At 37.2% G+C, this 18,944-nt stretch overlaps 1 protein-coding gene across 5 annotated transcripts in view; it reads left to right on the forward strand.

Annotated features, from left to right (window-relative positions):
* Positions 1–18,944, forward strand: part of CNTN5 (contactin 5) — a 745,090-nt gene that overhangs the window by 435,686 nt on the left and 290,460 nt on the right. The gene's annotated exons all lie outside the window — the stretch shown is intronic.

The raw sequence follows: 18,944 nt of genomic DNA on the forward strand, positions 1-18,944 counted from the left end.
CAGTGTGATGAAATGGATCTCATTTTGCCAGGAACATGGGGCACCACTTCTTCAGGAGGATGATTAGAGATGCCAACTCTGAATTTCCAACCCTGGAAATTTACATAGAAAATTTACTGTATTTCTAGCAGAATTTTACAGATTGGAGCACTTGCTATGTAAAGAGTGTAGAAAGGCAAGAAAGTTGTTATGTTTGTTTTGTTCTACTTAAATATCTGTAAGGTTAAAGCTTTTATTCCAAATTGCTTATTTTACCTTAAAATAATAGTGTACTGTAGCTCATGTGTTATATAAATCGTAGGTAATACAAACATATCAAGCATATGACTGGATGATAAGGTCTCGAGGCCTCTCTTTGATCTTTACTCTGTCTTATTTCTGTAATTTATAGTAGGCAATTTAATAAAGATGTCTAAATTTCTGTGTTATTACTGAGCATATGACCCTCACAAGACTTTCTCATTTCTCATTTTATCTGCTTGCTGTCAAATTTCAATACGTTCAATTTATGCAAATTGTTTTTTACATGGAATATTCATACTGTCTAATGCTTAGCTTTTCACTTTGTCTCATACACGTCATGACAAAGTAATACAAAAACTTGAAGTGTGGTAAGCAGAGGAAAGAGTTCCTTTAAAGCAGATATTAAAAATTAAAAGTTTTAACAAGTTCATAATCATAGTCTTTTTTCTTTCTTTTTTAAAAGTATAGTTTTATAGAGTCAGGTGGTCTGAAACTCCAGTGTGCCCATGCTGGAAGTAAAATGGTGTGTGGATTTGAGGCATGGCTCCCTAAGGAACAAAGCAAATAAATGATTTAGTCACAATTTCTTTTTCTTTTTATTATGCAGTAATTTATCATCATTTGACCTCTTTCCGTAATAGCACATTCACCAACCAACTGATTTCTACCAGGCTGAACAGAGAAAGAGAAGTCTCAAAGACCACAGAGTTCCTCAAAGCTCTATGACAGTAGATGTCCAGGCAGAATTTCAAGAAGGGCTGAAAACATGTACCAACAGAAAAAAAGTGTTGGAATCTGAGGTCATACTTCAGAGACATGTACCTGCACAAACTGGCACTCAGAGTTTATGTGTCAGGTACAAGACATAAATCTATAAGCTTGAAGAATTAAAACATAGTCTTATTCTAATTACTTGTCTGCTTTTAACACATACGCTATGGCAATTGTTAATGCCCTTTACATCACATCAGAGTTCAGAAAACATTTTTTCCTTTAGCCCACGCACTACAGGACTGACCTGGATAGCTCACATGTTGTTCCTTCTGCTGGTAGTGTCCTATATCTGTTATTTCATCTTCAACTGGAATTTCTCTGATCTCGCTAAATTGATTTTAATAGTGACCTAGGATAAATTTCTATACCTACCTATAATATTAGATGTTAAATATGACATCAAGTACAGCCAGATTTCATGCAGGCCAATCCAACTTTCTCCATTTTATCTGCTGGAAAATCTTGTAAGCTTAGTGCAGCAGTAGTGATCCATGAAGAACCCATAAATACATGCAATATCTCACACTTACAGAACATTTATTTTACAGATTCTTCGTCAAAAAATACAGTAAGAGTTTGAACACATGCCAGTCATGTAAGGAGAAGACACTACTCTACAGGAGTTATGAAAGAACACATCTTTCCTTGAAGTAAATTATATATTTAGACCTTTGTCTACACAAAATATCAGAATTTGTTTTGAAAAAGACATTCTGTGGTGTTGACTATCCAGCCTGCTGGTATGAAATCTACCAAGAGTTTGTTAAACAACAATACTATGGAGGGTGTTTATTGGTATCCAAGGAAGTGTAATTGCCAATTGCCCTTGGAAGTTAGTAAGATGTATTTACTTAATCCTCTGACTAAAACTCTTTTTATATTTGCAGTGTAAGCACATAGGCAAAGATCCTAAAGAAACATTGCTTTGTTTTGTAGATTGAGGCAGAAACTTGTCAAGGGACTTACCCAGTGTCACAAAAAGGGATCAGTGTTAGACTTGAGAGTAGGTTTCAAGTAGTCCCTATATCTAAATTCATCTGGTTTTGCATTTTTATTCACTGTATAATTTATGAAAATTTTTTCACATAAAGCAGACTGGCAAGTGAAATACAGGTGCTCTAAAAGTTTTCTTGTTAGATTTCTTGCAGATTTATTTTTCTTTTTAAAATAACCACTGATTAATTTTAAACTGTCATTGAACAATCTGACTATTCTCTGATGAACACCTGCAATAATTCTAAAATCACCATATTTTAAACTTCCATATCTTTTTCCTTGCCTGCCTAGCCAATATATTTTTTTTTTGGCATAATCAAGTTCCCTGAAAATAGTTATGCAAGATAATTTTTTTTAGGGAAAGCTACTTCTCTGAAATGACAGTCTTCTGTCAAATTTACATGAGGAATTTTATTTTTAGGATGAAAAGCCAGTATCTGAAATGTTGCCCATCTTTGTGTAATGTTTCCGATACAGGAGACTATGGTTAGGCACAGAGTGAATACATCTTTTTCTTCCTTCCCTAACATTTTTATATTAGCCCTGGTTTATGCTCCTCAGGTGTCATCACATTCCACTTCAGAAGCAATCTCTGTTCAGCACTCTCGAAACAAGATTTTTCATTGCATTGTCAGAAATGTTATAGGATCTTATAATACGAAGGATACTGTTATAAAAGAGAAGTAATTTAGAGGCAGACCACCTGAATCACGACCTGAAAATCAAGCATGACATAAACCCACAGATAAACAAGTGCTCCATATTGCTGGCATACAGAGACAGGAGTTCTCTTCCCTCCTTCTCTTCCTTCTTCAGAATGGATTACAGCACAGGATCTCACATTTCAATGTGGATAGAAGAACTGGTTTAGATGAACTAGCATTCAGCCTCATTCACTGCGTTTGGCTTTCCCTAAGTTTATATCACGATAGTGAATAAACACGAGAGCCATTATTGCTGGAAGCATCATATTCCCTCCTCAGAGAGGTTAGGGTGCACCGGCTGAGGGCAGTGTATCATTTTCTCTCCAGAAAAAAATACCTATCATTGTATAAAACATGACTTCTGAGACACAGAAACAGGCGAGGTAACAGAAAAACCATGCTGTTATACTAGACTGTATTAGACGTTTTTTCACATTCTGGGTTGTTTCAGCAACTTTATGTATGCACATCATGTGGACACTCATGAAATAGTCAAAATTAGAAAGCACATTAACAGACTATCCATTCTGCAGAAAGAAGGGATTTTTTTACGGTGGCCTGTTTGAGTCTGTGTGGAAGAAGTGTGTAGAGGAGATGTCTGTGTGTGCATGTGTGAGATCCATCACCTGGGGTAAAAAATGTGGCAAAAAAATGAGGCTTCTATGCTTTAAAAGTGATTATCTTTTCCTGATGCTTCATTTTTCATTGATCTTGCTGTTGCAAAATTTTGGTGTCCATGACTTGTAAAGTTCTTAGCTTAATGAGTAAGGTGACATGAAACAAATAACAGTACTAAAAAAAAAAAACACCCATTGCCTCTGTAAATCAGCAGAGTTCAGGTGTTTCTGGAGGATTTAAAGAGCTTGCCAACCATTATCTGCACTAGTGAGTGGGAAAGACTATTAGACCAGCTGGTCATGTCAAGTGCAGAAGTGAACCAAGAGGAAGACGGAGGCAAGGGAAATGCATGTTTTTCTTGTTCCAGTTTGCTTCTCAACGTTCTCTCTGGGGATGCTGTTCCCTGCTGTAAACTGTTGTCTCTCTACATAGAGCAGATCTTTTTGCTCTACTAAACACAAATGCAATATCTCTTAGTGCTTAACCAAAGACAAAGGGTTAGCCAGTCCTTCAGATTCTTGCCTCTAGCATTTTCAGTTCATGCCACCCTGTCTTTAATACTAAGAATATATACATAAGAATGACTTGCATTTATGTTAGAAACACTCTGAGATCCTAGTTGAGTCAAAGAATATATATTAAAAAAAAATGAATCTAAACAAACTTTCTACTTCAAAATTGTATTCAGACTATTATTATCGCCTGCTACTTCTTTAAGGCAGCAGCTGCTCCATACTTTTTCTAAATGTTCTCTGGCTTAGTTTTATTGCTCTACAGCTACACCTTCCCTCAGTCAGCCTGAAGCACTCCCTTCAGGACCCCACATGCATGGAGTATATTTTGTCAAATAAACATCCACTTTAACAATCCTAATTTCACTCGTTATTGCATAAGTGCAATGAAGGACTGTTTTGGGCTCTTTGAGAGAGAACAAATTAGTAAGTGGGCCTTTCTGCATTGGGCGCAATCATTAACTCAAAGCCCAGATTGGAAGAGAATGTAGATCTGTCCTGCTTTCTCACTATTGTGTATACTCATATAGTAGTTTCCAATATTTTTTCAATTAAAAATGTTTTGAAGCATGAATATGAACAAAATCTTTGTATGTGTTTTGTGTTGTCAAAGAAAATGTTTATAAAAAAACTGCACAGCATTCTTACTTGAGAATAGTAATACCCACCCACACACAAATCTTTCTTCTAAAATATAGTATAAAAAAAAGCTTGAATATTTTTTGTACACAGCAATACATTGAAATTTATGGCTGCATGCTTTAGTTTACTAGATATATCCATAATGAAAATCGAGGTTGGGAACTAAAACTGTAGACATAGATTTAAGTTGAACCGTGAGATGAAAACAATGAAAAATTCTGTGTATGTTTTGTATTTGTTTTGTATGATGTTCAGGAGCTCAAGAACTCATTCAGTTAAGGTCTTTGATGGAAATTATGTAGGAAGTCAGGCCAGAGTGTGATCAAGATTTACCCTGGTCTTCACATTTATAAAATATGTACTACATCAACTCATATGTGGTGTCCTGGGTTCGGCCAGGACAGGGTTAATTTTCACCAGAATCCAAGAAGGGGCACAACCGGGCGGGCTGACCCCACCTGGCCAAACAGAGCAGGGTATTCCATACCATGTGCCGTCATGGTGGGTTCCTGTGGGGGGAAGCTGGGCAGCAGGAACTCACTCGCCGCTCGGGAGCACAGTGGCAGCAGTTTGTGTTGTGTTTTCTCCTTCTCTGTATCGTTGTTGTTACTGTTCCCTTTGTTTGCTGTTCTGTTAAACTGCCCTTATCCCGATCCACCAGCTTCTGCCTGTTTCTTTCCATTCTCCTCCGCACCCCGGCGGGGGAAGGGGCGGCCGTGTGGTGCTTTTGTTGCCGGCTGCAGCCAAACCATAACACGTGGATATTTTGATGATATACAGGATGGGTGGTCTGCAAATGAATAAACAGCAATACCATGCCATGCCCTATAAGCATTTAAAAATCTCATTTACAGCTTTAATCCCGGCTGTTATTTTCAAAATGTTGAATATGGAATCCGCTACAGATATCCTTTCCAAGTAGTTTTACTGATTGTCTGGGAGGAGGGAAAAAGGGTTTTTACGTGGTGTTTCAGTGCGTTGTCCTCATTAAGTATTTATACAGGCAAACTGGAGTCTATGGTCTAGGCTGGAGTTAAACTTGGACTATAGGTCTTTCTAATGTAAATTACTAATAACAGTACTGCTAAAACAGAGAGAGTGTTTACAAAATAAAATAACCGCAAGTCACAAAAGCTAGAAGAAATGTATTTTCCTTTGGTATAAATAAATGCTGTTGAGTGCAATGAACTACTGTCTATTTATATTGTGAAATAATTCAAGCCATCATCCATTTATTATTTAATTTATTATCGTATGATTTGTATCAATAAAATAATGAACCTTGTTGTCTAGGATATTCTTTCCTATTAAGCTTAACTTTAAATATGAGTGTTTCTTTAAAATGGAGCATATTACCAAATTTTAGTCTGGACCAGCACTGGAGTGCCTAGTGTACAGTCAGTTAGGAGGAGCAATTTGTTATAATGCTATTTCAGCTGATGTTAGAAGGTCCATTTCAGTGTAGGAGGATCCCTAGCAGGGCAGAAATGCACCGTGTGGCTGAAAGATCTCTGCCACAGTCACAAAGATGTTACAAGATCATAAGGCACCAAGCTGAGTGAAGATTGCCGTCCCTTTGCATAACAAAGGGTAGACTCATCCCAAAGAGCTGTAGCAGGGACAACGAGGCTTTGCTTCACTGACTTTAAAAAGGATTTGCGTTTTCATCAGCAAACACTGTTACTTGGTCTTCTAATTATAAAGTCTATTTTCAGTTTACACATGGAGATTACTGATGGCTAGTGAAAGGTCAAATTCTGTCTTGCTGAAATGAAACCCATTTGGAAAAGGTGGATGTATTTAATTGTTTCAATGGTATTATGACATCTAATATTTTATCAAGCAGATGACACATTAAAATCTTGAAACTGTTATGCATCTAGGAAAAGAAAAGTAGTTTTTGCTAATTCTGTAAGTGACATCAAGCTCTCATAAATGCACTAGTGAAATGGGTCCATTATGCAACAAATCTCTCAGAAAGTCCTTCTGTGTAGTTTGTCTGCTTACGACAATTAAAATAGCCTGCAATGACATCAGTACTATTTGCCTGACTTTATACTGCAGAAGTGCATGAGTCATAAGGTGCCTCCGGTTCTGATTTTGGAAGCTAAAAGAAGTAAATTACCTCCTTTCTTTTTTTCCGGGGACAGTACAAAGCTTGTGCTCAGAAATACACAAACATATTCTTTCTTTTACTTTTTTGTTTTGTTTTGTTTTGTTTTGTTTTGTTTTGAGGTCAGTTGTAAGTATTGGTTATTTTCAAACTCATACAAAATCATTAGAGACTGAAGTGCAACTGTGATGTGAAAATGATGTTACGTAGGCATATGGAATAATAAGATGTCCTTAATAGGTAAATAAGCATTATTTCAGATATTGAACAAAATGCTGTTTTAGACACCAGGCTGAACAAGAAAAAGTGCCAAAACTCAGAAACTGTAGATTTTTACAGTTACTACAAGACTGGAAAAGGATGGTTTGGTGGCTATATTTGTTTAGCTGTTAGAAAGTATTATCCGTTTTGTAACACGGTCTTACATTGTCATTAGCTTAAAAAACCATATGTTTAAAATATTTACATATGTATATAAGATCAAAATTTAGAAAGATATAATCAGTAGTGTTCTTTATGTGAGATGAATATTTGATTATTTACATTGTACTATCATTTGTCTATGCTGCTTAAATTAAATACCTTTAATACCTATGTAGAGTTTTAAAAATGTTCCTTTAAGATAGCATGTTTTAAATGCCTTTGGCTTATCTTTACAGCTGAGAAAAATTTCTGTTCCTTGGTGGCTGCTTTTGGTCCTTGGTGGCTGTAGATTCCTCTTTGCCCTGCAGAGATCCTTATCAACCCATGAGAGTGAGAAACACGCTGGTGTGAATCAGTGCCCTCCAGAGCAGTGCCGTAACGCAGCAGCCTATTACATGAGCTGCAGGCAGCAAAAAAGTATTATATTCAGAAAGCTTTGAAGAGGTTCAGAGGTTCACAGTATGTACACACCAGTCCTGCAAGGTGGAAGTCTCTTCTCCAAAATGAAGATACCATTTGGGTAAACGCTAGGTTGGTGCTCTCTGGGCAAGGATTCAGTATCCTCTACCCCCCTCTACAAAATCCTGTACTGCAGGATTTTTTTGTTAACATGTACAGTAGTTGTTTGAGATATTATTTTCATCTTAAAATAAGCACCTGAGTGGAATAAATGCTTTTAGAGGTCCTCATTTTAGAACAAATAGAAATTAGCATTTCCTAGATATTTTAAGATGAGGACATTCACTGCTTGACTGTGTCTATAAAAAGCAATCTTACGAACAAAGCTTAGTGAGAAGTCCACTCTGGTAATATTTGGTAGCTTAATGTTTAAAATGCAAATCAAGGATGTGTCGCTCAGATTCAGTTTATGCTTTTACAGAGTCTGATTCTCAGTTTTCCTATTCACAGATGAATTTTCTAAGCACCCGGGTAGTTTACAAGTGGACTTTCAGTAGTCTTGATGTTCCCATTACCTCTTCCACCTCTGTAAACTGCAAAATACAAATTGGAGCAGAGCCTTTAACCAGTGCCTTTTACAGCACAAGGGAATGTACTCTCTGTTGACTTCTAGAATGAGTTTTTCTTTCATGTTTAGTAAACATTTATCTGAAAACTGAAAAGAACAGGGGCATGAATATGTATCTCCCACATCCTGTATGAATGTCACATACAGCTAAGCTTCTGGGTATTCTAGGATGTTTTCACTCACTGATTATATCTTTGTTTAAGAAATTATTTCAGTAAAACATCTGTCCAAATTGATATGTTCTTGCAATTTTTTTCACTTTTATAAATAGGTATTTCCTGATAGAACAATATTTTTAAAGAAAACAAAAAAAAGGTACTAAAACCAGGTGAACTATTAGTGGAAAGCTGAGTAACATGATACAAAAGGAAATGTTTTTCTTCTAGGTGGAATCTGTTATATTGGTTCGTAGGAATATTTTCTACAGAAAACTTGACCTAAGTTTTTTATGAACAGCTCCTTACATGATGACAGATCTACCTGTTACAATTCATAACCTGAAAGGGAAAGTTTTAAGATTTATTTACTTCAAACTATTTTTTTTAACTTTTATCTTTCCAAGCTTGAACTTTTATTGCCACAGCAAGTTCTTCACATTCTTTTTACAACATCTAAAACCTTACTTGCAGAAACAGTCTGGAGGAAATGAAAGACCATGTTCTGTGATCTATTGGGCTATTACTCTTCACGAACATTGGTACTACTGACAAACACGTAACTTACTAAACTGTGAGCAATGTGGATTGCTACTGATAGAAATCTGATTGTCAACCTCTGATTGCATTTGAACAGTAAAAGAGATTATGTCTTTTCCTATAGCTATGAAAAATGAAGACATAATAAACACTAGCAGTGTAAAGATTTTAGTTATGCTGTTCTTTTAACAAAAAGGTTTTTCCCATACCTCACACAATTTTGAAGAGCTATCAACTGTTACTAATGAACTCAAAAGTCTGTTATTTCAGAGCAATTAACAATAGCTTCAAAACAACCTCTGTTAAAAATAGGATGGATTTCTATAAACTCCCTCCATGTCATCCTGGCCCTCAGATTTTGTCTGGGATCAGTGTAGTCTCTAGTAGACACTAGTATATATGCCAAAATCTCCGTCAATTAGCATTGATTTTTGGTTCTTCTGGAAGTCTGAGACAGTCAATAGTGTCATGTGTGATTCTTCTTTGGGATCTGCCCATCTGGTCAGAAATCATTGAATCTTCCTTGACCATCTTCTGCTTCTAGAATCATGGAATGATTTGGGCTAGGAGGAACCTTTAAAGATCATCTAGTTCCAGCCCCTCTGCCATGGGGTTTTGCAGATAGTGATTAGGTGTGGAGAAAAGAGATAGCAGGGCAAGAAGTGCAGAAATGAACAGAGTTTTATTCTATAAGCTCTACAGAACTAAGTTACCAGAGATAGTAAATGTTGGTCATTTGTCTTCACCAACTCAGTAGCCACGTGGTCGCCATAAGCACAGCTATCTCAGTCTAACTGTATAAATAAAATTGGTGCAGACACCTTTGCAAAGAGGATTGCCTAAGAAAATGATGGAAAATCCTACTACAAACATAGCAGAGTACATAAGTAAGAGACCTTTCTTTTCCTCTGCAATCTCTATACTGAAGAATTGGTGTTGTCTTCTAAACAGACAGAAATTTCTGTTTTGAGACCTTTGAAAATTTACACAGCCCATAGGTAAATTTCAGAATTGTCGCCATCTCTGTGTATTCAGATATCAAAATTTTGCGGACTCTCCTAGAGCAGGGCTTTCACTCAAAGGTCAATCAGTGTTTTAAATGACTAAGCACAAGAGAGTTGGTGCTATTTTTTTAGACTGAACCATCTCTTTTTAGAGGTTAAAGTAATAGAAACAGCTGATATTTGTTTTTGCTGTGTTAGTGAGTGCTCATCAATAACATAATGGGCAGTTCTGATTCTACAAAAAAAACAGACGTTTTGGCCAAATACCATGCAGTATTACCTGCTGGTGTAGAGTTTTAATTCTTTTTAGAATTCTTTATCTTACCTCTATTTTTGGTCTGAGTGCAATCTTACGTATATTATCCTTTACTAGCTCTAGGAATATTATGCTGGTGACTGTGTATTTTTTCCTGTTTTTTTTGTTACCAGTGATAGCAAAATTACAAATGGAACCAGAGAGATTTTAACTCTTACTTCTACTAGCAGTAATACTCTGTGATTCTTTTAACTTCTCTGGTTTCACTGTATCAGACTTTCTGATTCTCTTTGCACCTTCAATATTCTCTTCTGGTCTGCCTCATTGCCAGGAATAAAGTGATCATGAAGAGCAGAGGGAAGAGACACAACTGACTCACTTTCCTTTTCTTCTTAAGTCTATGTATCTTCCACAACCTGAAATTTGACAGTTTCTCTCCTATGTTTATTTGTTCTCTTTCTTTTCCTGGTTCCAATGCTGTTGGTGTCAGTCATCTATGGGGAATGTACATGGATAAAAAATAGTAACACTGGAGTTTAAAATTCCACACTCTCTGCAGAGATTTTACCTTCAAATGTGGTTCCACTGGCTAATATAAGAATGTATAAATGTATATATATAGGTATAAATGGAAGAAACCTAGAAGTTTTGAAGTTGAGTTTTCAAACCTCAGAGCTTAGGCAGAGTCAAGAATAATTTTCAATTTCAGAGGGCCTTCTTGTTTTTTCTTTGAAGAAGTAATGGAGATTGCAAAAGCTGGGTAAATCTCATTAAACAGCACAAGAAATGGATGAGCCTCCTTGATTCTGCTGCCCACGGCATCAGCCCACAAAGTTCATTCTCACTAGCTTTCTTCTTTCTAGAAACTCACCGAGAGAAGAGAAATAATGGAGAATGGAGAAATCCAGCATCAGTTGTTCTCAAAAGACTTTTGAAAGAAACAGCCCTTCCCTGCTGTCACTTGCTGCAGCTTTCAGAAACTCGATTTGTGTTTCATACTGACAGTTGAAAGCAGAAGTATAGAAATATCTGATCTTCATAGATCCTATACAGTAACAAAGGTCAGAGCTTTTGGGAACCTCCATCCTCCTTTGACAGAGCCTGTTGGTGCTAAATTGGAAGAAGGGAGACAAAATATAAGCCTTGGGAACAGAGAGGTCCACATGCTCTAAAATATTTTTAGAGCTATTTCTCTGCTCAGGTTCATTCCCTCTGGAGGAGATTATAAAAATGTAAACAAATCAGTAATATAATTTCGGTGGTTTTGTTTTTCATCCTTGTGAAAGGCTGTAGAGAGCTAATCCTCAGGACTTAGCTCTGTTCATTTATACAGAAGGGATGTGAAATTAATACAGAAGAGATCAGGCCAAAAATACACTCTAATCCTTCCAGATGTGCCTTTATGGTATATCCCTGTAGGATAGGAGGTTCAGCAGCTCAAATAGAGTTTAAGAATCAAATATTGTTATAGTAACTGTCAGAAATGTAAACTTCCTTCAGACAAGAGTAAAATTTTTAAAGTATACCTGTGAATTCTCTGTGTGTCTGATGTAAGCCCATTCAGTCATTTAAAACGTTTGACCTCAGAGTGAAAACCTTGTTCCAGGAGAGTTTGCAAAATATTGAAATCTGAAGACACAAAGAGATGATGACAATTCTGAAATTTACCTATGGGCTGTGTAAATGTTCAAAGGTCTCAAAACAGAAATTTCTGTCTGTTTAGAAGACAACTGCAATCCCAAATTACACATTTGCAAGAAGTATGTAATAGAGACATCGGTTTTTCGTGCTGAAATTAGGAGAGCAAAGTGTCAAAATTGTGCCCTAGGTGACCAGTGTGTGCAGCACGGTGGAGGCTCTATTGTTAGAGATCTATGGACTCCAGTCTGAAAGGAAATAAAATAGAATTACATAAAGTTGACTTCTTGACTAACGAGGTCCACAAATGCAACCTGCTTCGGAGACAAATAGATATGGACACAGATACAAAAAGATTTTAGTATGTTATTGCCAAGTTGAATTTCCCATATGCTTCATTAGTAGATATTGTAGCCTTTTTCCTTCAAGCTATTTTCCATCAAAACTGGGTAGAAATACTTTGGCTCTGGAAGCCATGTGCCCAGAAGTGTATCCCAAAATATGCCCTTCTTGTCTGATTCTGTGCTGCACTGGCTGAAACCTCACAGAATAACAGTGCTATGGACTTTTTTTATTTCACAGTAAGGGAAATTTCAGGTAAGCACTGATATTTTCTCTGTTATGATGATTGACATTCGTTGTCATTTAGTAATGCAAAACCAGAGATGGGAACATAAAACCCACAGAATGCAAATTCCCTTGAAATGACAAGGCTTATTGATTCAATATCTTTTCTTTGTGGAGAGGTTTTTGAAATGAAAGTTATAACCTCAGGTTTCAAAACAGTCACACTAACTGTGTTTACAGTGAAGTTCTATACACCAATTAGATAATTTAGAATAAATCTTTCTGTTCTGTGTTATTCATACTTAAACCTTTACTTATAGAACAATAAATTACATTGTAGCAAAAAGAACTGTTCTAAATTCTCCTGGAAAGCTATCTACATTTTAGATAGTCTTGACTGATTCCAAAATCTTCCTTGTTTAAAAATTCCTGTAATATTCCATGTCTATAAAATGGCAACTATTTTTGAAATGGAAATCAGCAATAAAGCCAAAATAATTCAAGACATGACAAGTATTTTCTTATTGCTGCCTATGTATACTCCCCTAAGTGCTTGGCAAACTAATGCTACTTTGAAATGTAATAGATGTTTCTGATTGCCTTCGAAAGTCCTGTGTAGTGACTTCTAAAATCAATCGTGCTGATTTTTCTCTGCTGTATTTTACATATTCGTTGCTTATTCAGTTGATGTACTTGTGGAGACTAAGTTTGTCTGTCATGGTGTTTCAGTGTTGGTTCCAATCGTAATCCCATTATATCTGTTACAGTGCCAATGCTTGCATATTTTTTTTTTGGTTCTAGTTTTATAATTATCATATCATGTATTTCTTCTTGTGAATCTCCTAATAGGAATTCTTCCTGATGACTTTATGAAAAGACTCAGCAAAGCACTTGGGCTAATTTCTTTAGGGCTGAAATAAGTCATTGACTAGTGTACAAAGAGGCGTGTTACTGCTCACTGCTGAGTGGGATGGTGTTGCAGGGAATTTTGTTCAACCTCATTATGATACTAATTTTCAAATAATTTTGACTATGAGTCTTTATTTGAGACATCAGACCTCTATCCTCCTTCAAGCACCCTGTGGGATAAAATTGTGAGGTCTATTTGTAATGCTGAGGTCTTTCAGTTATACGTATAATATGTAAAGCAGTTTTAATCTGCCAACATTTCTGTGTAACATATGATGCTTGCCTTCTCTTCTGATAACTGTTATTCTCAGTTAATAGAAATCCATACAATACCTTGTCCAGTTTGCTCAAACAGGCTAACCTCTTTATACTGCCCATATACACATTTTTAATAGCAATAATAAAAGATGTATGGCACCCATATGCTATTTACATATATGACACCTGTGAACTGGGTCCTTCAGTTTTCTGCAAGTTATTGGAAAGGTAAAATGGTTGTAAATAGTCTGACACTGATCTAAGTCCTACTTCTAAACCTGATTGAGGTACACACATGTCACTGACTTTCACTAGAATAAAGGTAATATTTCCAAAAGTTACATTTAGGAAGCCCAGCCCCCCTAGGCCCCACTACAGTGAATGAAAAACCCAAAAAAGAAATCAGAAAAACATTAGATGGGCTATTATTCTTAGACGATTTCCAGGGAAATACACTGCACTTACATGAACTCTAAAGATATGTGGAAGGTAAGGCTATCATCTGGTCCACCATAGAATCACAGAATCACAATAGTTTGGGTTGGAAGGGACCTTAGAGATCTAGTTCTAACCCCCTTGGCATGGGCAGGGAAAATTTCCACTAGACCAGGCTGCTGAAAGGCCCATCCAACCTGGCCTATCCTTAAAACACTAGGACAAGGGGCAGGAAAAGTATCAAATTAAACACCTAGATACACGGACTTTAATGAAGAGGAGATAACAAAAGCAATGTCAAAGACACAAGGTCTCAAGTCACTGAATGATGGGCTACTAAAGGAATCTCTCAGATGTATCTATGGAGAGGCTCAGCCAGAATACTGTACCTGATAAGGAACAAAACAAGATTGTCATGGGTCTCATGGGAAAGAGTAAACCTATGGGATGTTTGAGGGGGCTTGGAGACAGAACTGTCACAAGATGTTTCTAAGAAGTGCCAGATTTGGAGAAAAGAAGGGATGAAGGTAGGTTGGGGAGGATAAAACCTGGGAAAACAGAGAGGACAGGAGATAATGTCAGGGATCATGGCTGCTAGATGAGGAAAGGGCAGTGGATATTATCTACCTGGACTTCACGAAGCCTCTGTTGATATGTCCCATAAGATCCTCCTAGAGAAATTGTTGATGTATACTTTGGATGAGTGGATGGTAAGGTGGGCTGAAAACTGGCTGAATGGCAAGGCTCTTAGGGTGGTGATCAACAGCTTAAAGTCTAGTTGGAAGCCAGTATCTAGGGATGCACTCTCATAATCAGTACTGGGTCCAGTCCTGTTTTACATCTTCATTAATGATCTGATTGATGGGACAGAGTGTATCCTCAACCAGTTTCCAGACAACACAAAAGTAACAGGAGTGGCTGATAATGCCAGAGCGTCATGCTGCCATCCAGAGGGACCTCAATGCTGGAGAAATGGGCTGACAGGGACCTCAAGAAGGGGAAGTGCAAAGTACTGCACTTGAGGAGAAACAACCCCAGGCACCAGTATATGTTGGGAGTCACCTAGAAAGTTAATATTAATTAAGCCATTAATTAAGATTTTAGTATTAATTAATATTACTACCAAGGTAGAAAAACTCCTTCCTGCCCGGTGTTAAATCCCATTACACAAAATGCTGGTGCTTTTGATCTTTGACAGCGAAGTATTCTGTATACATGTGTTTATTCTAGGATTAGGTTTTAATATCTATATTCATGTTCTTACTGAATTGAGAAAAGTAGACTTTCAAGTAAGGTACCTTTACCCCTTATGTTGGGGGTCACCCAGCTGGAAAGCAGCCTTGCCGAAGAGCGCTTGGAAGTCCTGATGGACACCAGGTTGAACATGAGCCAGCAACGGGACTTTTACCACAAAGAAGGCCAAAGGTATCCTGGGCTACAGTAGGCAAAGCATTGCCAGCAGGTCGAGGGAGATGATCCTTCCCCTCTACTCAGCAATGGTGACACCACACCTGGAGTCTTGTGTCCAGTTGTGTGCTTCTCAGTACAAAAGAGATCGATATACTAGAGAGAAAGGTTTACGTAGGGCCACAAAGACAATGAAGGGACTGGAGCATCTCTCCTATGCGGAAAGGCTAAGAGAGATGGGACTGTTCAGTCTGCGGAAGAGAAGGCTCAGGGGAATCTTGTCAATATCTGTAAATACCTGGAAGGAAGTTGCAAAGAGGACAGAGCCAGGCTGTCTTCAGTGGTGCCCAGAGACAGGACTAGAAGCAACGGGCACAAACTGAAACACAGGAGATTCTTTCTCAACATCAGGAGATACTTTTTTACTGTGAGGGTGACTAAAGACAGGTTCCCCAGTGTGTCCCTCCTTGGAGATATTGAAAAGTCATCTGGACGTGGTCCTTAACAACTGGTGACCCTGCTGTAGCAGAGGAGTTGGACCAGATGACCTCCGGAGGTCCCTTCCAACCTCAACCATTCTGTGATTCTGTGATAAAAGGGGCAACTGGGTACAGATAAGCTGCTGGTCAGTACACACATCTTGCCATGCCCTGCCCCGCCCCTGTCTGTCTCGTTCTGTATTGCCTTCCTATTAAACCCTATTCCAAAGTGTTTTGCTAGGTGAGGGTAACGTCTTTTTGGCTGGTGTGTAGGTGCTGCTTGTAAAGGCACTGCCCTGTTTGTGTTGATCCACTGAAGTTCAGCGTTGACTGTGTAGTTTGCACGTGTGTGTTAGCCTGTACGGCGGATAAATGCTCAGCCTTGTTAGTGCCTGGACCTGGTATCACAAGACAACAGCAGCCTTGCTCCAGGGAACTGGGACAGAGAAATCCTCTGAGTCCCAAACCCCCTATATACAGCAGCACTTTGATGAGACCCTGTGTGCACAAATAGTTTTTGGAAAATGGGGCTACACCCTAGACATCTGTGTACCTTTAAAGTATTTTTAAGTACTATTTTGAGTTTATAGTCAATTTTCTGCTCTTTCTTACCTGTAGTAATTAATCAGACTTTGAAAGCTATCTCTCCACAGGCAAAAAGAACCATAAATATTACCTTAACATTTCATCTTGTCATAATTTAAAAGTCCTACTTTTCACTTTTATATGGTGCCATTTTGCCAAAATTAGGTCTTTTCAGACTGTAGCTTCTACAAGCATTTGATGGAAGCACTATTTAGGACTGATTTGCTGAAGTTCTAAGTGAGATAAACTTTGATAATTTTGATTTTTTTTTGCCTCAAATCCATAAAATCCATTGCAGAACTTGAAAATTAAAATAAGGATTTCTCTAAAGTTTAGTGAACAACCTCCTTATTAAACCATACCTTTTTGCTTTGTCTAGGTAACAAAACAGCTGTGTTAGGGAATTTTCTCAGTATCCTCATTATTATTCTTGAATTTGCACTCTGTTGGAGATCAGCTGTACAGCCTCTTTTTTCCATTCTAAAGGACTACATGAACAGCTCAAGTCTGTGTCTTTCAAGGAGATGCTAGTCTGTCTTGATGGCTGCATCCTTTTGATGTCTTTCCTTTGAATTTGCAAATATTTTATTGAGGGTGCCAGGCTCACCACAAGAATAGGCTTAGAGTTGCAAATGCACAGAAGCAGGCACCAGATCCCGTGGTTAAAAAAGAATCACTAAGAACACAGAGAAGAATTAAGAATCATCTGAATAGACCGTGAAATATTAAGGGTTTAGTACAACAAAGTTCTTTCAGTTTAGGAAAAGAGTGTGCAGATGTGTTACTGTGATTGATTTATTCTATGCAAATACAAATCCCTGCACAGTGCGCTCTAATTTATTTCATTCCATGGACTGGAAGAGTTTAGGATGCTTTGAAAGTTTTTTGTATTTGCCTCTGCTAGTACTTCTCAGGCAAAGAAAAGAGACAAGATTCAGCATGTACCTTTTCATGGAACTGTTGTTCCATGCAGGAGGACAGTGGTATAATGTCAATCATAACGAGGTTTGGGGTATTTTTTAATTTGCTTTATTATTTTCGAAAACTCTTCAGAAGCAACATAACTAGGACAAGAGGAAACGGCCTCAAGTTTCATCAGGGGAGGTTTAGATTGGGTATTAGGAAAAATTTCTTCACCCAAAGGGTTATCAAGCATTGGAACAGGCTGCCCAGTGAAGTGATTGAGTCACAGTCCCAGGAGTATTTTAAAGACACGTAGGCATGATGCTAAGTGACACGGTTTAGTGATGGACTTGGTAGTGTTAGGTTTACAATTGGACTTGATGATCTTCAAGGTCTTTTCCAACCTAAATGATATTGCGATTCTATAAAATCTTAGCCCCCTTAACAGTCTGTAGACCTGTGTGCCACTTTAAATACGGAAAAATGCTTAAGAAGTTCTTTGCAAGTGTATATGTCCAGAGTATGAGAATTCATTTCACTCTGTGTGTGTAAGGATTGTTTAATTGCTAGCAATAGTTGTTTACACTGACGACACATTCAGTGATTAGTTCATAGGATTCCTAAGGGAAGACTAAGGTATGTAAAGGTCTCAAAGATGCAAGCCAAGGTGGAGAGTGCATTGTAAAATATTTAGGAAACACTAAAGCACACCACAGTAAACTAGACAAGGACCAAATTGTAGGGAAGAATACATTAACTGCCTCAAAAATAAATAAATGCTTTGAACCAGGAGACAGATATTTTAAAGGGGATGAAAGGCTGTTTGCTTCCACTGAACACATAAACACACATAACTGGGATAATATGTAAGAATATGTATCACAGGGAACAGAAAAAGTAGCATTATCCTACATAACCTTTAATTAGCTTCACAATTTAAAGAAAACTTTACTTTAGCTGTGAATCATAAATGTCTCTGTGATAATCAAAAGTTTATCCACAAATTTTTATGTCAAAGTAAAACCAATCCTTCTCAAAAACCAAATGTTAATTGACAAACTTTTAGTGGATGATTTTATTATTTTAATTAAGCACTGTTAGAATTTCTTTTTCTTGTACTCTTTGCATGAATGTTAATTTGATCCCTGTTTACTGGCAAAACTTCCAAACTGTGGACATTTCCTTAAAATAAAAGGAAATTTTGCAAAATGCTTTAAACAAGTCATACTCTGCACAGCTGTTACCTCTCCAAACTAATTTTAAATTGTATATTACATAAACCTGTCAAATTCTAGTTTTTCTGTCTTATTATTCATGATCTCTTCTCAGAAATCTATGTTCATCTTTCCTTACTTCAGGAAACCCTTACAACTTTATTGTTCATGGTACTTCCATACTTTGATGAAAAATGACACAGATTCTTTCATCCAAATATCAAAATATATCTACACTTGTTACTGTGTATAAAAAGCAATAACAGGCTCTTTAAATTATTTCCAGCAGTTTCTCTTAAGTAGGTGGCTAATTTCTCCTAACTTTCAGTTTCTTCCATCCACATATGTCTGAAGACAGGGAAGCTCTCTGTATAGTGAAAGGTGCTTCTGCCTTGATGAAAGTTCTGCCTGCTGATGAGAGCCTGAAGCAGTAGCGTCTTTTCAGATGAACACAGTTTTCATTTGTGTATATATATACTCTAATAATTTATTTTGTTTTCAATATTTTTGTTAGTAAATCTGCATTTTAATGGTAAAGGTCA

The sequence above is a fragment of the Opisthocomus hoazin genome, chromosome 1 (assembly GCF_030867145.1).
Source record: "Opisthocomus hoazin isolate bOpiHoa1 chromosome 1, bOpiHoa1.hap1, whole genome shotgun sequence".
NCBI lineage: Eukaryota > Metazoa > Chordata > Aves > Opisthocomiformes > Opisthocomidae > Opisthocomus > Opisthocomus hoazin.